This window comes from Topomyia yanbarensis, chromosome 3 (genome assembly GCF_030247195.1).
Source record: "Topomyia yanbarensis strain Yona2022 chromosome 3, ASM3024719v1, whole genome shotgun sequence".
Taxonomy (NCBI): Eukaryota; Metazoa; Arthropoda; class Insecta; order Diptera; family Culicidae; genus Topomyia; species Topomyia yanbarensis.
This window is the reverse complement of record NC_080672.1, coordinates 65,551,939-65,574,646: the sequence shown is the minus strand read 5'-3', so window position 1 is coordinate 65,574,646 and position 22,708 is coordinate 65,551,939. Positions and strand designations below refer to the sequence as shown.

General features: G+C 40.7%; 1 protein-coding gene across 3 annotated transcripts in view; it reads left to right on the top strand.

The window, feature by feature from the left end:
* Positions 1-257: 257 nt before the first annotated feature.
* LOC131691329 (potassium voltage-gated channel subfamily KQT member 1-like) overlaps positions 258-22,708 on the top strand; it is a 523,220-nt gene continuing 500,769 nt past the window's right edge. For all 3 annotated transcript variants that reach the window (XM_058977632.1, XM_058977630.1, XM_058977631.1), the window contains exon 1: positions 258-1,904. The gene's annotated coding sequence lies outside the window, so the exon portion shown is untranslated. The remainder of the gene's footprint in view (positions 1,905-22,708) is intronic.

The window sequence follows — 22,708 nt, the reverse complement described above, 5'->3', positions numbered from 1 at the left end:
ACTCCGGCCCAATGCACAAACCATCATGCTGTTCCAGGAATATGATGGTGTCCAAGAAAGAACATAAGGGTTGTAAGTTCGTTTCTTGCCCCTGGGAGGAATTTTTTCACATGTTTGCGTTTAACTCATTATATCGATCTGTTTTCCCCGTTGGATACCACCACCAAAAAGAGTGAATGTTTTCTGAAGACATTTTAACCGCTTAATATACAATCCCGGTCAAAAAACTGCTATTAGTATACAGCTATTACAGCTAGAGACTACACAATAATGCAAAGAAGCGCTAACTCAGCAAGAATAGTGAAATCCGCATTGGTTGTACTTCCAACCGAGTCCGGTCCATGGTAAACAGTTGGAAGCTAATGATGGTCCCTCGATTTGCTTTCTTAGCAGTGTCATTGATTTTATATAAACAAATAACTTGATTGCCATGAAGAGCGATGAATTTAATTACCACATTCTCAAACGGCGCGAATAACATCTTTGTAGTTTTTGCTACCATTCCAACCACTCACCCCATCGCACAAGTAGGTAGCACCGGCACGCCGTCAGCCGACTCTCACTGTGCAAGCGCTGCCCTAACCGAAGTGTGGTAGTCCGTGAAGCAACAGGGTGCTGCTACCACTCCTGAAAGTCCACCGGAGAGACGACGACGACGACGGGGATGACGATGGCGCAAGCGCGCCACCCTGACACTGAGAACTAGCACTTGTTTATTACCATCCATCGGCACGGGCGCCCGTGAGTGCCACGCCACCGAACCTGGAAGGGCACTTCTTTCCCAGCAGCTGAGCTAGGTGTTTCTCCGCTCGGCCAGCAATCGTCAACAGTTGGTCGCAGTCTTTCACCACGAACATGTGGCCATCCTACCGACCGTCCCGGACGGGTATCGCGCGGAATGTTGATCCGAACTCTTCACTGCTGTGAGGGCTCTTGGCAGAAACTGATTGATGATGATGATGCCGTTGATGTGGGGATGCGAGGAAGTTTTACGGAACCAGTGCATGTGTAGTGTCGTTTCATCAAATGTCGGTTAGATGATTTTTCCGGTTTCGGATTATCGGTTCTAGTTCTAGTTTTGCCGGGTTCTATGTAGAAGAAGAAGAAGGTTCCCAGGGTATGTTATTATGTGGTTTCTGTTACGGCGTAAAGTGGCTTAGAATGTTCTCTGCCTGTGTGCGTGTGACGTCATTTGCTGTTGTAGTTCTTTATTCGATGGTCAACTGGGTGAAAAGAAATCAACCGAAAGTGCTCTCAAATTGATGTTTCTACTTACTGTGTTTCGAAAGCAATATTATCTTTAAAATAGTGGAAAGTATGTAAATGAGGCGTAAAAACCATTCAAAAGGAAAAAAGTTAAATACAAGAAAGAGGAAAAAACGAACACCTCACCAACGAAAAGTATTAGTGCGTCGTGGTATCACACGTGCTTTTGATTCTATATGTGAAGTGACACAAGTTGAAAAATTGTATATGTACACGGAGCGAAGGAAAAGCTTGCAATTTTCACCTGTTCAATATTCCACTATCGCAAAGGGTAGGAGGAGGGGAAGGTGGTGCCTTGTCCCTCAGCTCCTCATCAGTCAAGTGAAGTGAAAGTATGCGCTTTGATACTTGGTCGGAGGGATTCGTTCTACAGCTAGATAGATAGCGGTACGGTTTCGAGTAAATGCAGTGATTTTTCCAACCGAGTGCACTACGACAAAGCAGCGGCGAGGGGCGGAATTGACACAGCTCCAGTACCTAGCCTAGCCGTCGGAAAATCGACGGAAGCACACTTGCCGGATGCCGTAGCTCGTCTGGCGGATGCTGAAAAAAAAGTGTGATTACAGCTAGTGTAAGAGCGTGAATTGGATAATAATGGTTTGCCGAGTGGAGAGGAAAAGCGACGATTGCTGATTACGGTATGGTTGTCTCAATTATTATTACTATTATCTTTGCTAGTGCTTCGGACAGACGGTGGAATAATGGAGATTAGTTGATGTGGTGGATGGTCGATAAAACCGTAATTGGAATTATTTCTTTCAGAAGGATAAAACATTATGGTTTTATTGAGTTACGATTCGAACGAGCATTTTCCAATGTGTGATTCAATTTTAAACAACTAAAGCTTGTTTCTTACGAAGAAAAAACTAAACCCATGGCGACAACCGATAACTCAGTCATCAAGTTACATGACACATGACAAATTTAAGATCACTTGGGGATTTTTATATCGACTGGATGTGATCCTATCACGTTCCTGCTTCGGGATCCGATTACCTAGCGGTTATATGGAGTATTGGATCTTTGTCCGTTCCAATAATAGAAAATATGATTTTGTTTTTCATGTTTGGTGGGAATGGTTTCACTGTACTCGAATCTCTACCAGTAAATTGTATCAGAGCGGCGATGAATGCTATCATTCGTTGTCGTGGATTGTGGGATTAATACAAAAACGCACGATTTTTTTCAACACATTAAAAAATTAATGGACATTTTGACGTCGGACAAATAATGAAAAAATGTTTTATATGCTTTATTTCATTTCTATAGGAAATATGATTTGTAGCACAAATGCAGAATTTTTCATTCATGAACACGTTTTAGAAGAAATTTATCCTCCTGCTTTATGCTGCTTGAGCTGTTTTTGCCTTTCCACAGTGGGACGAGCCCAGACTTAAGTCCATATATGAAGGTTACGCAATATACTTGCTAATATTTTTCTCGTATCAACTGAGGCATCAGATATATTTTTGCGAGATTCTAGGTGATTTTAACGTAAAATAAAATGTTGACAGCTTTTTGAAGGGCATAACTCTAATGTTTTTTGCATTATTTGACCATACGAAGTACATTCGGTTATTTTCGTTTTTCAAAGAAGCGCTTGATTTTATGCATTGCATCAAAATTCTCCGTGTGATGAAATTACATCGTAAAATTGCCAAAAATAAGTCACTAGTTGGTTTAGTAATAGTTTTGAAAGCTTTTAACCCATTCATGCCCATGTTGTTTATGGACAACAACGTTTTTAAACAGCTATAACTTTTGATTGAGACAAAATTTGCTCACAAAAACAAGTAAGGCTAATAAATGTGATTATTGCATTTCATTTGAGTATTAACAGTTACAAGGATCAGCTCTAGAACTGAAGTTATTGCAACTAGTCTGACTGGATTCCGATGGAGCAGTGCTGCCAGGGACAGTTTACGTTAAATACGGAAAATGAATTTTTCATATATCTTCGTTATTTTTTTTTTTTAAATTCGTTTATTTGGCATGGCTCAAGGCGTTAGCTTTACGGAGCCGTGGGTCTTTTATATATTTACATGATGTAAACAATAAAAATAATAAACAATTAATGCTAAGATCGATCCCGTACGCGCGACTTGCCATTGCGCGCGGAGATCCGTTTTCGTGTCGGGGAAATCCTTGCGTTCACGTCAACTATATCACGGGGTCATTTGTATCTTTGTCATCTTCGCACATGTCCGGGTCATCATCGGGGTTACTGCCTTGATGTTCGCGATCAGGTGTTGTTCCTAACTGCTTTCCCTTTCGGGTCACGACCGTGAACCCTCCGTCATTACTAGTAGCTCCCTCGTTGCCTGAATTAGCTGTTGAGTTTGTGGTACTTGACGCGGCTTTCGCAGTTGTCATTATTGCTTGAACAGCGGCCACAAATTTGGCAACCGTTTGTGGCTCAGGGAATGATATTGGAGACTGAGTGTTGGTATTTCTTTCTGTAGATGAGCTTTTCTTAGCGGTTTCTGGGCAGGGTTGTCCGTAATGTGCCGTTTGTTCACAGAACTGGCACGTGTTAGTTTGTCCTTGATATGTACATAGAGTTCGCTGTATAATGGTATCATCTCCTTCTGTTGTGTACTGCAGGGTAAGGTAGGAGGGAATGGGTTGGTCTATCCGCATTCTCACCACAAAAACACCATTTGAAATACCTGGAAAGTAGTTCTTCCACGTATCATCCGTGATTGATTCCACTTCTCCGATATACGACATGAATCTTTTAATGGCCACTTTGCACAAGAAAAAAGCAACTGCTTGCGCTGGCTTGGGTAGCAGCAGAGAGTACACTGGTATTGTGACTGATGCCTTTGGTGGTTGAGAATAGACTGATATCTTCGTTATGTTGCAATATTATTGCAAACTGATAAAACTCATCAATTTGAACTGTCTTTGGCTACGTTTTCCAGGCCATTTGACTATTGCAAATATTCTAGGAGAATTGTATTGAGCATTGGAAGGTAAAAATTGAGCATCTTCTAGCACTGCGAGGGAAGAACCTATCGTTATGAAAAAAGGCTTTTCGTGTTCTTTGACCCCACCGTTTTCAAGGAAAAATAGTTTTGAAACGCTACATACGCTAGAAAAAAGTTGGGCATGAAAGGGTTAATTTAATTTGAAATATGTCATAAAATGTTTCTTCATAACTCTCCGAGCTCTCGATCGAAGCAGTTCGTTTTCTGGTGCTGTGCATAAAGTGAACAAGAATAAATTGTTAGTGAAGGTCAACCATTGTTCGAGGCAGTCTTTGTTCGCCGGTGCCCAGGCTGGTGAAGTGAATACCAGAATGGCCGGAATCGCCGCTATATAAGCTAAGTATTTTTTTTTCTTTCATTTCCCTTTCCCCGATCGGTCTCTACTTCTGCCCTTTCCCCTGAATATAAGTTTCATCTCTCGTTTACACCACGTGTTATCCTCGTGCCTAAATGGCCGAGGGCGAAGTAACATTGGATGGGAATGATATTCCCATGGATATACCGGATAAACCCGAAATTACTCCCTCCCCTGATTCCCCCAGTCCTCCCCGTATTAAAACATACCCAGCCAGTTCGACTGGACCCTGGGTGGTGTATTTCCGGCCCAACACGAAATCGCCCAATATTCTAGAAATCTCACGGGAGCTGACTGCCAACTACCCGTCCGTGGCTCAGATAACACGTGTTCGAGCTAATAAGATACGCGTTATAGTAAATGACCTCGACCAGGCAAACCAGATTGCTCGCAGCGAGCGTTTTACGAAGCAATTCAAAGTGTATATGCCTTGTAGAGTTGTGGAGATCGATGGGGTCGTCGCCGAACCGAGTCTAAAGTGCGAAGACCTGTTGAAGTACGGGGTTGGCTGCTTTAAGGACCCTTCACTTCAAAAGGTGAAAATTCTGGAATGCAAGCAATTGTATTCCGCAAAAACTGAAGATGATAAGACAACTTATTCTCCGTCAGACTCGATTCGGGTGACTTTCTCCGGATCTGCTCTTCCCAACTATGTCCTCCTGGATAAGGTTCGCCTACCTGTTCGCCTATTTGTACCGCGGGTAATGAACTGCAGCAATTGCAAGCAACTGAGCCACACAGCCACTTATTGTGGCAATAAAAAACGGTGCGGCAAATGCGAGGGAGAGCATGAGGATGACGCTTGCGGTGGAGAAACTGAGAAGTGTATTTACTGCGGGGGCCCTCCGCATGCTCTTAAGTCATGCCCGGCGTACAAGCAGCGCGGGGATAAAATTAAGCGCTCCCTTAAGGATCGCTCGAGGCACTCTTATGCAGAAATGCTAAAGAATGCTTCGCCATCTGTCCCTTCCGAAAATTCCTTTGCTCTTTTGGCTGGCGTTGAGCAAGAATCTGACGACCCACAAGAGGGAACATCATTGGTTAACCCAGGGGAATCCAGGAAGAGGAGAAATCCAGCCTCCCCTACATTGCCTCGTAAGGGTGCCAAGGTGTCGTCCACTCAGAGTGCGCCAACCGCAATCAATAAATCCAACGGAAGTGGTGCACAAAAGCCGAAGCAATTTGCTCCAGGACTTGGAAATATTAGTTCTAACAAGGAGTACCCACCACTTCCAGGGACACCAAAAACCCCAAGTGTCCCCTTTTTTCAAACAGATACTCAGTCCAGTAGCGGACTAATGAAATTTTCTGACATAGTGGACTTAATTTTCACAGCTTTCAATGTTACTGGTCCTCTTAAAAGCCTTCTGATACGTTTTCTCCCTATAGTGCAAACATTTTTGAAGCAGTTGACTACTAAATGGCCCCTCCTTGCAGCGATCGTATCCTTCGATGGCTAAGTCATCGAACGAGGTCACCGATTCGATCACTGTTCTACAGTGGAACAGCAGAAGTATCCTCCCGAAAATCGATTCCTTTAAATTTTTACTAAATAGTTTAAAATGTGATGCTTTCGCATTATGTGAAACTTGGTTAACTTCCGATATAAATCTCAACTTCCACGACTTTAATATAATTCGTCTGGATCGAGAAAACCCCTATGGAGGAGTACTTTTGGGGATCAAAAAGTGCTATTCTTTCAACCGAATTAACCTCCCTTCGACACCAGGCATTGAAATTGTCGCTTGTCAAGTTCTAATCAAAGGTAAAGACCTTTGCATTGCTTCCATCTACATTCCTCCTAGAGCCTCGGTAGGGCACCGAACGCTTTGTAATATCACGGAATCCTTACCGGCACCGCGGCTAGTTCTGGGAGACTTTAACTCGCACGGTACGGTATGGGGCTGTCTTCATGATGATAATAGATCAACATTAATCCAAGATCTTTGCGATAATTTCAACATGACCATCTTAAACACGGGAGAAATGACGCGGATTCCTACACCACCAGCACGCGCAAGCGCGTTGGATTTATCGCTTTGCTCGACATCGCTACAGTTAGATTGCATGTGGAAGGTGATCCCTGATCCCCACGGTAGCGATCATTTGCCTATCGTGATTTCAATTGCTAACGGTTCAAGACCATCGGAAACAATCAATGTATCGTATGACCTCACACGGAACATTGATTGGAAGAGTTACGCGACCGCGATATCCGTTAAAATCGAATCCACTCAAGAACTTCCTCCGGAGGAAGAGTACAGGTTTTTGGCTGGCTTGATTCTCGACAGTGCGAATCAAGCTCAGACTAAACCAGTACCCAGCGCGAATACCCATGGACGGTCTCCCACCCTGTGGTGGGATAAAGAGTGCTCAGAGCTGTACGCGGAAAAGTCCACTGCATATAAGGCCTTCCGGGAAGACGGGTTACCCGCTAGCTATCTACAGTACGCGTCGTTAGAAAGGCGAATGAAGAGTCTAATGAAAGCCAAAAAACGCAGTTATTGGCGCCGGTTCGTCGACGGGTTAACGAGAGAAACAGCGATGAGCACTCTTTGGGGTACGGCTCGACGTATGCGTAACCGTAATAGTACCAACGAGAACGTGGAATATTCAAACCGTTGGATATTCGCTTTCGCCAAGAAGATCTGTCCGGACTCTGTCCCGGTACAGAAAACGTACCGCGCCGCGTCTTCTCACGATACCGCGAACGAAACACCGTTTTCGATGGTGGAGTTCTCACTTGCTCTCTTATCATGCAACAATAACGCCCCAGGGTTAGACAGAATCAAATTCAACTTGCTGAAGAATCTACCTGACACTGCAAAAAGGCGCTTGTTGAATTTATTTAACAAGTTTCTTGAGGGTAACATTGTCCCTCATGACTGGAGGCAAGTGAAGGTCATCGCCATCCAAAAACCAGGAAAACCAGCCTCCGACCACAACTCATATCGGCCGATTGCAATGCTGTCCTGGATTCGGAAGTTGTTCGAGAAAATGATTTTGTTTCGCCTCGACAATTGGGTTGAAGCAAATGGCTTACTGTCAGATACACAATTTGGCTTCCGCAAAGGCAAAGGGACGAACGATTGCCTTGCGTTGCTTTCTACAGAAATCCAAATGGCCTATGCTAACAAAGAGCAGATGGCATCAGTCTTCTTGGATATTAAGGGGGCTTTTGACTCAGTTTCTATCAACATTCTGTCAGAGAAGCTGCACCAGCATGGTCTTTCACCAATTTTAAATAACTTTTTGCTAAACCTGTTGTCTGAAAAGCACATGCACTTTTCGCATGGCGATTTAACAACATCGCGATTTAGCTACATGGGTCTTCCCCAGGGCTCATGTCTAAGTCCCCTGCTCTACAATTTCTACGTGAATGACATTGACGATTGTCTTGCCAATTCATGCACGCTAAGGCAACTTGCAGACGACGGGGTGGTCTCTGTTACAGGGCCCAAAGCTGCCGACTTGCAAGGACCATTACAAAATACCTTGGACAATTTGTCTGCTTGGGCTCTTCAGCTGGGTATTGAGTTCTCCACGGAGAAAACTGAGTTGGTTGTTTTTTCTAGGAAGCGTGAGCCGGCGCAACTCCAGCTTTTATTAATGGGTGCAACGATCAACCAGGTTTTCACATTTAAATATCTCGGGGTCTGGTTCGACTCTAAAGGTACCTGGGGATGTCACATTAGGTATCTGAAACAGAAATGCCAACAAAGGATCAATTTTCTCCGAACAATAACTGGAACATGGTGGGGTGCTCACCCAGGAGACCTGATCAGGTTGTACCAAACAACGATATTGTCGGTGATGGAGTACGGGTGTTTCTGTTTCCGCTCCGCTGCGAACATACACTTCATCAAACTGGAGAGAATCCAGTATCGTTGCTTGCGCATTGCCTTGGGTTGCATGCACTCGACCCATACGATGAGTCTCGAAGTGCTGGCGGGCGTTCTTCCGCTAAAAAATCGATTTTGGGAACTCTCATATCGATTGCTCATCCGATGCGACATTCTGAACCCGTTGGTGATTGAAAACTTCGAGAGGCTCGTCGAGCTTAATTCTCAAACCCGATTTATGGCCTTGTACTTCGACTACATGGCACAGAGCATTAATCCTTCTTCATATACTCCCAGCGGTGTTCGTTTCCTAGATACTTCTGATTCTACTGTATTCTTCGACACATCCATGAAGGAAGAGATTCGTGGAATCCCGGACCATATACGCCCGCAAGTGATCCCCAATATATTTTATAATAAATTCCGAGAAGTCGACTGTGACAAAATGTTCTACACTGACGGATCAAATCTCGATGGGTCCACTGGCTTCGGTATCTTCAACAATACTATCACCGCTTCATTCAAGCTCAATGATCCCGCTTCAGTTTACGTCGCAGAGTTAGCTGCAATTCAGTACACCCTTGGGATCATCGACACTCTGCCCACAGATCACTACTTCATCATTTCGGACAGCCTCAGCTCCATCGAGGCTCTTCGTGCGATGAAGCCCAAAAAGCAATTCCCATATTTCCTGGGGAAGATACGGGAGTCCTTGTGTACGTTATCTGAAAAATCTTATCAAATTACCTTTGTTTGGGTCCCCTCTCATTGCTCTATCCCGGGCAATGAAAAGGCCGACTCATTAGCAAAGGTGAACTTGGACGACGGCTACATTCCATTATCCCAAAGGTATCAACGAAGCCTTGGTTCAGGGGGATGGATGTGGGTCGGGATTTTATTCGTGTAATGTCCCGACTTATGTCCAACCACTACACCTTGGATGCGCATCTGCGGCGTATTGGGCTTGCGGAGAGTAGTCTGTGCGCTTGTGACGAGGGCTATCACGACATCGAGCACGTTGTCTGGGTATGCGCCGGGTACTTGGACGCCAGGTCTCAGTTAAAGGATTCCCTTCGGGCCCGAGGTAGACCACCCAATGTCCCAGTCCGAGATATACTGGCAAATCGTGATTTCCCCTATATGTCCCTTATTTATACTTTCATAAAAACGACAAATATCCCAATTTAGCCCCTCTCTTTTTATTTCTCGTTTTAGAAGCTTTCTCTTGCCTTGTGGGACCGATCAGCTCCAGACTGCAACTATGTAACCGCCGTCGCACTTACCACTACGGAAACTGAAGCGAGAGCGACTCAAGGTCCGATGACTTTTGAAGGATTCCCCGCGGGTCCGAAGAATACCATCCGCCAATCCGACCTACTAGACTGAGGCGGTAATCTTTCGCTGATCTCCCGTTTGAGCGAAAGTTGCAAGTTTTGCTCTTCTCTCCCGGTCACCATCTACGCTTTCTCTCCCCTGTCCTTGATACAACTGCTTCTACAGCCCCCCTCTGAATATCTTGACCAAGCATAAGTCTCCGCTAAAAAAGTTCAAATTTGTATTCTGTATTCCTAGTTTTAAGATAGTTGTAATTACCTCTTTGTTAAAACTATTGTCCCCCATCTTGTAAATAGAATTGTATCCCTAGTCTTAAAACACCTGCGAATTTTCTCATAAATATTTGTTCCCCCTTTTGTGTACCAAACTATATTGTTAGTTTTAAGATAACTGTAAATATTTCCTAAAAATTATTACTATTGAATTCCTTGTTTTAAAATTTTTTCATAAAAAAAATCTTTCGCTCCCTCTCTTGTATATAGAATCTTATTTCTAGTCTTAAGATAGCTGTAAAATTTTCTCTTTTTTAAAAAAATATTTCAACAATGTAACCTCCTAGTTTTAAAATATACAAAATGTAAAAACAAAAGAATTTGGCACCGCCAAGCTAACGCAATTGTGCCTATCAAATAAACGAAATGAATAAAAAAAATAAAATAAAATGTTTCTGGAACTATTTCTTGCTAACTTACGCAGTAACTGTCAAATTGAGTTGAGTTCTAGTTATTTGGTAAGATTATTTTGATCAGAATTTGTATAGCATTGATATATTGATCTTACTATACTATCCAAATGAATTAAGATTATTTTAAATGAACTATAAACGCGAAAAAGAGTTTATTTTTATGCCACCCTGATAAATAGTAAAGTTAATTTATATTTTAATGACCAAAATAAGAAATCAGCGCACAAAAATTTCTTAAAACAAATTTTTGAGCATTCGCAACAAAATTATTATTTTTTAGCCACCCTAATGTATAGTGAAGGTTTTTTTTACAGTGTTATTAACAAAAACGATTTGGCACACTAAAATTAATATAGTGTTACTGTGCCCTAATTCATCTTGCCACCTCTATTCATCTCACCCATTTAAACACCTTAGTTGTCTGCTATCTCTATTCAACGCATTAGCTCAAACGGCAGGATGAATAAAGGTGCGTTGTACTCGACATTTCGCTTCGCTAAAACGCGAGTATTTTACATTTTTCAAACCATATTGTTTATGGTACTGCTTCTTAGGAAAAAAGTTGTTGACATCTATACAAGCGCAATCCGATCACTGTAAGCCTCGATATCGGAGAAATAATGTGACACCCTGACTAATGAGATGAATAAGGGTGCATCTACTCTACAAAAATTTTAAGAGCAATTTCCGTAAAATATATATTTTTGAGGCACCCTAATGAATAGTGAGTGTTTTGGTTTAATATGTTTAATTATCAAAAACGATTCAAGCGATTTAAAATTACATTAAACCGTCCTATTTGAATCGATACGGCAAAGTTTTGACTTTAGTCCACCTTTTGGTCTAAGTCGTGCCACTGAGCTTTCTCATATAAAAACCTGTTTTAATCCACCTAGTGGTGCAATTGTGCCTTTCTCATTTATCCAAACTATTATTTAATGGTACGACTGTCACGAACCTGATAAGCAACATGTCGATACTGACACATTTGAAAGAAACAAAAATATAATATTTATATAGTTTAATCAGCATGAGTGCAATGTTGTCTTCATGTTAACTTCATGGTGGAGAAGGGAAGAGATATAATTAGTGGGAGAGGAAGGATGCATCGGGAATCATCTAACTTATTGTAGTATACGGGGTGGATGAAAGGAATGCATGTGGGAGGTTGGTCTGAGAGAGTAGGGGTGAGAGTGGACTGGGGGTTGAGAGGTAGGAGGTGAACGGGTAGATGGAGAGTTGAAAACCGAACTTCATATTATACCTTCCATTTGAGACTAGGTTAGTGAAATTTGGTTGTCATGACCGAAGTGACTTTAGATCTGGAATTTCCCTGGAACCCCGGGACTTCCGGAATTATCGATAATGGACAATACATTCCAATACTTTTTGATTCGCCATCAGTGATCTAGGCCTGCAAATCGAAGTATATTGATGTTTATTTCAATAGATTTTAAAACTATGAGGTATTACAATTGTACCGGTTTATATGAGAAATTCCTATGTGACCGCAATTACCAACCTGTAACCCCGGAACCAAAAGTCAGAACTGAATGAAATTCAATAGCAGTCAATGGGAGTATTATATCTTTCATTTGAAATCAAGTTTGTAAACATCGGTTAAGAGTTTGCTGGGAAATAGGTGTGAAATTTGCTCGGGAGTTTGTCGAGTTCCCAAGGGGCATCAAGGTCCGTCATAGGTGTCCAATGTGATCAAAACTACTTCAATTGGTCATTAGTGATCTAGACCCGAAAATCCAAGTAATGTTGAACGTATTTGAATATGTATTACATTATTCGGACATCATAGGGTTACTAGTTTATATGGGAATTTGCTGTGTGACCACACTCTTCAACCCGTAACTCCGGAACCGGAAGCCCGATCAATTAAAAATTCAATAGCGTCTTATGGGAGCGTTATACCGTTCATTTGAAATTAAGTTTGTGCAAATCGGTTCAGCCATCTCTGAGAAAATGAAGTGACATTATTTGATACACACATACATACACACACAGACATTTTACGATCTCGACGAACTGAATCGAATGGAATATGACACTCGGCCCTCCGGGCCTCGGTTTGAAAATCGATTTTTGTAGTGATTGCAAAGGCTTTCTTTATATGAGAAAGTCAAAAAGGCTAATCACACTAAAAATAGACTTTCTAACCGACGCACAGTGCACTATGGGTCACAGGGGCGGTTTTTTGGTACAAAAATCAATATCTCCCAAACCGTTCATTTAAGAAAAATTATGTCTGAGAGAATATTTGTGGGAATAAAATTGGCTTTCTTTTAAAGTAAAATGTAACTAGGGTGGTCCTCTCGAACATTCTTTTCGAAAAATTATTTTTCGAACGAAACGGTATAGCAAGGTACTTACTTCAGCAAAGTTGTAGAAAAATGTTTTTCAAGAAACATTTTCAAATGCATCAAGGTTATAGCACTATCGGTTTTCATGTTATAATTATTTTTATGCTTTAACTTAGGGTGTTTCTGAAAAAGTCAGTTTTTTAACTATAACTTTTTAAGTAGTTACTCTATCTTAATACTCTCTATGAAGCAATTTTAGTACTTTTCATTGCGCATATTTTTGCTGAAGAATGTGAAAAGATATCATTTTTCGTTATCGAGTTACGATCATTTTTTTTAAATAAAAATGATAGTTTTCAATGACCTCTAACTCAGAAGGTTGCAAAAAGTAGCAGCTAAATTTGTACTCTTTCGAAAATGCATAAAAAATACTATCAAATATCTCGAAATCAACTTTTGCTTTTTTGTCCTTCGATGTCTTATATAAACAACAACACCACGAGTCGTGACAGTTTAATTGGTATCAATCCCATTCATGTATCGAATCGCAGTAGCCGACGACTGCTTTGATGAACGCGTGTAGTGCTTTGTATTATTAGTTCCGTTAAAATGGATAAAAGAAAATCATTCGATCTTTGGAAAGTGACCACAGGTGAAAATAGAAATAAAATAAAGGCTGGGTTTGAGAAAATTATGAGATCATTTGATGTGGGAGAAAATGAGAAAAAGAATTTCGCTCGGAATGCAAAAGCTGTAGCAATTAAAACATGTAAAAGGTTTGATCAATTTTGGAAAGACAGTCATCAAATTGAGACGAAAGTGCTCGATAAAAATTCGAAATATTTTGAGAAGCTGTTAACAGTTCCAAAAAAAATGCACTTCCTCCCAAACTAGTATTCAGAGAAATTCGTCGCTTACTCAGAACAGAATGAAGGGTAATCCTTAATTCATTCGCTTTTCAAAGTAACATGCTCTACATTTTATACTGTTTATATAATGTTCAAAATTATAGGCCGTCCAAAAAACCGAGTGCATGAATTGTGCTTGAAAAGGAAAAGGAAACTTAATCTTTGGGAAAAGAAACACGATTCAGATAACTATAGCGACGACGATGCTGATGATGTTGATGATTGTGATTATAATAATTATGATGATGTCGATTATAATAAAATAGTTATGTAGAACAGTAAAATAAATATATGCCTGAGCCTAACGTTTTCAATATTTGTGTACATATATTTGACAAGCTCAAAAAATCATTTAAAAACTCGACTTTTTGATCTAGTAAAGCAGGTGCTAAATGGCGATGACCAGGCCCTTAACCCATTCATGCCATTTTGTTTGTGGACAACAACGTTTTTAAACAGCTATAACTTTTGATTGAGGCGAGATTTGCTCACAAAAACAAGTAAGGCGCATTAATGTGATTATTGCCTTTAATTTGAGTATTAACAGTTACAAGGATCAGCTCTAGAACTGAAGTTATTGCTATTAGTCTGATTGGATTCCGATGGAGCAGTGCTGCCAGGGATAGTTTACGTTGACGACGGAAATTGATTTTTTCATATATCTTCGATATAGTGCAATATTATTGAAAACTGATAAAACTTATCAATTTAGACTGTCATTGGCTACGTTTTCTACGTAATTGGACTATTGTAATTATTCTAGGAGAATTGCATTGAGCATTACAAGGTAAAAATTGACCAGCTTCTAACACTGCCATGGAAGCACCTATCTTTATGAAAATAGGCTTTTCGTGTTTCTTGACCCAACCGTTTTCAAAGAAAAATAGTTTTGAAACCCTACATGCACTAGAAAAAAGTTGGGCATGAAAGGGTTAAAAACAGCCGTAAGCTGATGTCATTTGATCATAATGTTGATGACAACATTTTTCGCTGAAGGATAAAAAAGCAAAAGTTGATTTTGAGATACTTTGTAGTATTTTTGATGCGCTTTCAAAAAAGTACAAATTTAGCTGCTACTTTTTGCAACCTTTTGAGTTAGAGGTCATTGAAAACTATCATTTTTATTTAAAAAAATGATCGTAACTCGATAACGAAAAATGATATCGATGCACATTCTTCAGCAAAAATATGTGCAATGAAAAGTACTAAAATTGCTTCATAGAGAGTATTAAGATAGACTAACTACTTAAAAAGTTATAGTTAAAAAACTGACTTTTTCAGAAACACCCTAGGTTAAAGAAGAAAAATAATTATAGCATGAAAACCGATAATGCTATAACTTTGATGCATTTGAAAATGTTACTTGAAAAACATTTTTCTACAACTTTGCTGAAGTAAGTATATTGCTACATCATTTAGTTCGAAAAATATTTTTTCGAAAAGAATGTTCGAGAGGACCACCCTAGTTACATTTTACTTTAAAAGAAAGCCAATTTAATTTCCAAAAATATTCTCTCAGACAAAATTTTTCTAAAATGAACGGTTTGGGAGTTATTGATTTTTGTACCAAAAAACCGCCCTTGTGACCCATAGTGCAGTGGCACGACGAGTGACAAAACCCCAAAAATCAATCTCTTGTAATTCTTTCGAAAATATTTATTTTATTTTTCTGTTGGTTCGAACAAACGTATCTCGAAATTTTACGATCATCGGATGAAAAAATGTTCACATGTCGTTGAAGCAAGTGATGTCGATGATTTCTATCAATTCGTTTCCATAGAATTGTTCACACCTTCAAACTTCAAATGGCGATATCCCAAGAGTTACATGACCGATTGGAGTAGTTTTAAGTTTTTTGGAAAGAAGAATAAATATACTATACTATAGATATGACTTTTTTGTACAGAAATGATTTATCTTTGTTCTGTATTAAGAAAAAGCAATTGAAAAATTTAATGTCGTTTCAGTAATTTATCTTTACACCTCTTCCAATTTTTGAGATGGTCTCCCATGGGTCAGTTATCATGAATCTGACTCCAAATTTAGTGTAGTTTCAAGATATATAGGCCTCATCTTGCGCATCTTTGCGCTGAAGTTGTTATATCTATGTTTTTGAAAATTCCCATATGGAGACGCCCTGTAGCTCATGAATCTTCTTACAAATTGGTTGCCTACTCGACATCATATTACTGAAAAATTAGCAATTTTTCCTAGTTTTGGCAACCATTTCTGCTATCCGATGTTATTGACTGTTATTATTAACGTGTATAATAACCCTTTAACGACCAACGCCTTCAAATGGGTTAAATAAAATTAGTAAAAAAAAAAAAGAATTATGGAATTTCAAAACTGATTGCAGAAATGGATTCAGCGACCCAAAATTAGTTAAAAACCCAATTTTTAGCCACATAAATCAATTTTTATAATTTTGTCACAACTTTGTATGGGGAGGTTCCACTGTTTCGACGCCCGGAAGGTCGAGTGTCATATACAGATTCAGTATGTCGATATCGGAAAATGTCTGTATCGCTTTGACCACATTGGCCACCTATGACGGTTCATGATGCCCACGGGGAACTCGCCAAGTTTCTTAGCTAATATCACACATATTCCCCAGCGAATTCTTGACCGATTTTTACAAACTTGATTCAAATGAAAGATGCAGTAATCCCATTGACTACTATTGAATTTCATTCGGTTCTGACTTTTGGTTCCGCAGATACAGGGTGTTAAGTAAAGTCACATTGGAATTTCCCATATGAACCGTTACAATCGTAATACCTCATAGACTAAAAACCTATTGTTATGGTCACCAAATTACTTCGATTCGGAGGTCTAGAGTGATTGCCAATCAAACATTCTTTAAATATATTGTCCACTATCAACAAATACAGTTCCAAATTCCGGGCACATTCCACAATTAAATTCACATCGGTTCTTCGGTGATGACTGAACCGATAATCCGAAACAAAATATAGAATATCTGAGGCATCCTCCACTCTCACTCTACTAAACCACTCCCGCCCTCTCTCCTTCCAAACCCATTCCCTCAGCATTTCAAAATATTATCACATGAAGATATCATTGAACTCATGCTGATTAAGGTTATACGTTTTTGTTTAAAACAAGTCAGCGTCGACTTTCGTGGTATTCGTGGGATACTTGCTAAGTTTAATAAAAATGCAATAAACATTTACGCAATTATATTGAACAGGACTAGCTATTGAATTATAGTTTGGATAAATGAGAAAGGCACAATCGCACCACTAGGTGGATTAAAACACGTTTTTTCTTATTTACTTACTTCGTCAATCTATATAGATAGGCTTTTTAATGCTTCCAACACTTTCCAAACCCGCATCACTTCACAGTGATTTTTTGGCCAAAACCCTGCGAATTATTAATTACGCCTAAATCGTCAAATTTGGGTCAATGACGTCTTCGGACACTATAAGCCCTTTCATGGGGTGTTGTTATTTTAATTGTGAGATATATTCACCAACTTTCTAGTAAGTGTATATATTAAAATTATGTCTTCGGCAAACTTGTAGAACAAGCTTTTGCCAACAACTTTGCTGAAGACACAAAATATTTATCTCAAATATCTTCAACATTACTGGTTGTTTAAAGCCAATTCATTATTATAGCATTCCAAATTATCATTCTGACAAGTTCGTCATGATCAGTGAAAACCTTTAAATTATCAAAATGGAAAACTTTCTATATTACAATAATGGTTTAACTCGTGTATTTTCAAGGTAATTTGGCAATTTTTGCAAAATAAAGTGTTTCAAATGGTGATTGGTTGGTAACGGGAAAACGGCTGAGTTTACATCAGTAGTGTTTTTGGACTGCTCATCAAAAATTTCAAGGTTTGTCATTTGCCGTTATCATTGTCGTGATTACACTAGTTTGCAGCATTTCTGAACTAAATAAGCTAGTGGTGATTTTCAACGTAAAATCGTGTTCTGAATCCCAAAATGAGGTCCAAAAAAATTGCAGCAGAACAGTTTTCGAGTTACAGTGAAAAAATGAATTTTACCTTTAAAATTAAAAGTACGTTATATTATTATGTTGGATTGAAGGTAATTGAATGCACATTCGATCGTTAGAACATTTTGTTTTAGTGAGACTGCTGGTTTTGACGTTATTTACGAATTTATTGAACTTTTTCTTAATTTTTCGTCATTTTTTTGAAGAAAAATGAATGTGTGGTCAATATTTTTGCCAAGATAAAGCAACCCAAAAATTATATATTTACAATTTATTTCACGTTATTAAAACGTCTAGAAGTTTATGATTTGAAAATATATTCACATTGGCTTCTACGGTATACCGATTTTACTGTACTGGTTCACAAAACTTCAACATACTACTATTGCTTAAAGCATCTAAGCTCAAATATTCTACGTTCTTCAAATCATTCTTAGGCTCAGATGTTGAGATTTTAAACCCAAATTAAGTCTTTTTTTTTATTCATTTCGTTTATTTGATAGGCACAAATGCGTTAGCTTGGCGGTGCCAAATGCTTATGTTTTTACATTTTGGATATCTTAAAACTAGGAGGTTACAATGTTGAAATATCTTTTTACAAAGGAAAAAAAAAGTTTACAGCTATCTTAAGACTAGAAATAAGATTCAATATACAAGAGAGGGCCAAAAGATTTTTTTATGAAAAAATTTAAAACAAGGGATTCACTTTGATATACAAGAGGGGAAGTAATAGTATTTTACGAAATATTTTACGGTTATCTTAAAACTAACAATATAGTTTAGTACACAAAAGGGGGAACAAATATTTATGAGAAACTCGAACTGGGGGGGGGGGGGGGGAAGGGGGATCAGCGGAACAAATTTGCGCCTCAGTCTAGTAAGTCGTCGAGTACCGGATTGGCGGATGGTATTCTTCGGACCCGCGGGGAATCCTTCAAAAGTCATCGGACCTCGAGTCGCTCTCGCATCAGTTTCCTTCTATGCAGGCGTAGTGGTAAGGGCGACGGCGGTTACATAGTGGCACTCTGGAGCTGATCGGTTCCACAAGGCAGGAGGAAACTCTAAAAACGAGAAATAAAAGAGAGGGGCTAAATTGGGATATTTATCGTTTTTATGAAGGTATAAATAAGGGACATATAGGGGAAATCACGAGTTGCCAGCATATCTCGGACTGGTACATTGGGTGGTCTACCTCGGGCCCGAAGGGATTCCTTTAACTGAGACCTGGCGTCACAATACCCGGCGCATACCCAGACAACGTGTTCGATGTCGTGATAGCCCTCGTCACAAGCGCACAGACTACTCTCCGCAAGCCCAATACGCCGCAAATGCGCATCCATGGTGTAGTGATTGGACATAAGTCGGGACATTACGCGAATAAAATCCCGACCCACATCCATCCCCCCGAACCAAGGCTTCGTTGATACCTTTGGGATAATCGAATGTAGCCATCGTCCAAGTTCCCCATTGCTCCACGAGGTTTGCCAACTGTTGAGCGTCCTCTGACGACAAATACTAAAAAATTCGTTGAAGCAGATTGGTCTTTCGTATATGTCACCATTTAATGCGCCCACCTTTGCTAATGAGTCGGCCTTTTCATTGCCCGGGATAGAACAATGAGAGGGGACCCAAACAAAGGTAATCTGATAAGATTTTTCAGATAACGTACACAAGGACTCCTGTATCTTTCCCAGAAAATACGGGAATTGCTTTTTAGGCTTTACCGCACGAAGAGCCTCGATAGAGCTGAGGCTGTCCGAAACGATGAAGTAGTGATCTGTGGGCAGAGTGTCGATGATCCCAAGGGTGTACTGAATTGCAGCTAACTCTGCGACGTAAACTGAAGCGGGATCATTGAGCTTGAATGAAGCGGTGATAGTATTGTTGAAGATACCGAAGCCAGTGGACCCATCGAGATTTGATCCGTCAGTGTAGAACATTTTGTCACAGTCGACTTCTCGGAATTTATTATAAAATATATTGGGGATCACTTGCGGGCGTATATGGTCCGGGATTCCACGAATCTCTTCCTTCATGGATGTGTCGAAGAATACAGTAGAATCAGAAGTATCTAGGAAACGAACACCGCTGGGAGTATATGAAGAAGGATTAATGCTCTGTGCCATGTAGTCGAAGTACAAGGCCATAAATCGGGTTTGAGAATTAAGCTCGACGAGCCTCTCGAAGTTTTCAATCACCAACGGGTTCAGAATGTCGCATCGGATGAGCAATCGATATGAGAGTTCCCAAAATCGATTTTTTAGCGGAAGAACGCCCGCCAGCACTTCGAGACTCATCGTATGGGTCGAGTGCATGCAACCCAAGGCAATGCGCAAGCAACGATACTGGATTCTCTCCAGTTTGATGAAGTGTATGTTCGCAGCGGAGCGGAAACAGAAACACCCGTACTCCATCACCGACAATATCGTTGTTTGGTACAACCTGATCAGGTCTCCTGGGTGAGCACCCCACCATGTTCCAGTTAGTGTTCGGAGAAAATTGATCCTTTGTTGGCATTTCTGTTTCAGATACCTAATGTGACATCCCCAGGTACCTTTAGAGTCGAACCAGACCCCGAGATATTTAAATGTGAAAACCTGGTTGATCGTTGCACCCATTAATAAAAGCTGGAGTTGCGCCGGCTCACGCTTCCTAGAAAAAACAACCAACTCAGTTTTCTCCGTGGAGAACTCAATACCCAGCTGAAGAGCCCAAGCAGACAAATTGTCCAAGGTATTTTGTAATGGTCCTTGCAAGTCGGCAGCTTTGGGCCCTGTAACAGAGACCACCCCGTCGTCTGCAAGTTGCCTTAGCGTGCAGGAATTGGCAAGACAATCGTCAATGTCATTCACGTAAAAATTGTAGAGCAGGGGACTTAGACATGAGCCCTGGGGAAGACCCATGTAGCTAAATCGCGATGTTGTTAAATCGCCATGCGAAAAATGCATGTGCTTTTCAGACAACAGGTTTAGCAAAAAGTTATTTAAAATTGGTGAAAGACCATGCTGGTGCAGCTTCTCTGACAGAATGTTGATAGAAACTGAGTCAAAAGCCCCCTTAATATCCAAGAAGACTGATGCCATCTGCTCTTTGTTAGCATAGGCCATTTGGATTTCTGTAGAAAGCAACGCAAGGCAATCGTTCGTCCCTTTGCCTTTGCGGAAGCCAAATTGTGTATCTGACAGTAAGCCATTTGCTTCAACCCAATTGTCGAGGCGAAACATGATCATTTTCTCGAATAACTTCCGAATACAGGACAGCATTGCAATCGGCCGATACGAGTTGTGGTCGGAGGCTGGTTTTCCTGGTTTTTGGATGGCGATGACCTTCACTTGCCTCCATTCATAAGGGACAATGTTACCCTCAAGAAACTTGTTAAATAAATTCAACAGGCGCCTTTTTGCAGTGTCAGGCAGATTCTTCAGCAAGTTGAATTTGATTCTGTCTAACCCTGGGGCGTTATTGTTGCACGATAAGAGAGCAAGTGAGAACTCCACCATCGAAAACGGTGTTTCGTTCGCGGTATCGTGAGAAGACGCGGCGCGGTACGTTTTCTGTACCGGGACAGAGTCCGGACAGATCTTCTTGGCGAAAGCGAATATCCAACGGTTTGAATATTCCACGTTCTCGTTGGTACTATTACGGTTACGCATACGTCGAGCCGTACCCCAAAGAGTGCTCATCGCTGTTTCTCTCGTTAACCCGTCGACGAACCGGCGCCAATAACTGCGTTTTTTGGCTTTCATTAGACTCTTCATTCGCCTTTCTAACGACGCGTACTGTAGATAGCTAGCGGGTAACCCGTCTTCCCGGAAGGCCTTATATGCAGTGGACTTTTCCGCGTACAGCTCTGAGCACTCTTTATCCCACCACAGGGTGGGAGACCGTCCATGGGTATTCGCGCTGGGTACTGGTTTAGTCTGAGCTTGATTCGCACTGTCGAGAATCAAGCCAGCCAAAAACCTGTACTCTTCCTCCGGAGGAAGTTCTTGAGTGGATTCGATTTTAACGGATATCGCGGTCGCGTAACTCTTCCAATCAATGTTCCGTGTGAGGTCATACGATACATTGATTGTTTCCGATGGTCTTGAACCGTTAGCAATTGAAATCACGATAGGCAAATGATCGCTACCGTGGGGATCAGGGATCACCTTCCACATGCAATCTAACTGTAGCGATGTCGAGCAAAGCGATAAATCCAACGCGCTTGCGCGTGCTGGTGGTGTAGGAATCCGCGTCATTTCTCCCGTGTTTAAGATGGTCATGTTGAAATTATCGCAAAGATCTTGGATTAATGTTGATCTATTATCATCATGAAGACAGCCCCATACCGTACCGTGCGAGTTAAAGTCTCCCAGAACTAGCCGCGGTGCCGGTAAGGATTCCGTGATATTATAAAGCGTTCGGTGCCCTACCGAGGCTCTAGGAGGAATGTAGATGGAAGCAATGCAAAGGTCTTTACCTTTGATTAAAACTTGACAAGCGACAATTTCAATGCCTGGTGTCGAAGGGAGGTTAATTCGGTTGAAAGAATAGCACTTTTTGATCCCCAAAAGTACTCCTCCATAGGGGTTTTCTCGATCCAGACGAATTATATTAAAGTCGTGGAAGTTGAGATTTATATCGGAAGTTAACCAAGTTTCACATAATGCGAAAGCATCACATTTTAAACTATTTAGTAAAAATTTAAAGGAATCGATTTTCGGGAGGATACTTCTGCTGTTCCACTGTAGAACAGTGATCGAATCGGTGACCTCGTTCGATGACTTAGCCATCGAAGTATACGATCGCTGCAAGGAGGGGCCATTTAGTAGTCAACTGCTTCAAAAATGTTTGCACTATAGGGAGAAAACGTATCAGAAGGCTTTTAAGAGGATCAGTAACATTGAAAGCTGTGAAAATTAAGTCCACTATGTCAGAAAATTTCATTAGTCCGCAACTGGACTGAGTATCTGTTTGAAAAAAGGGGACACTTGGGGTTTTTGGTGTCCCTGGAAGTGGTGGGTACTCCTTGTTAGAATT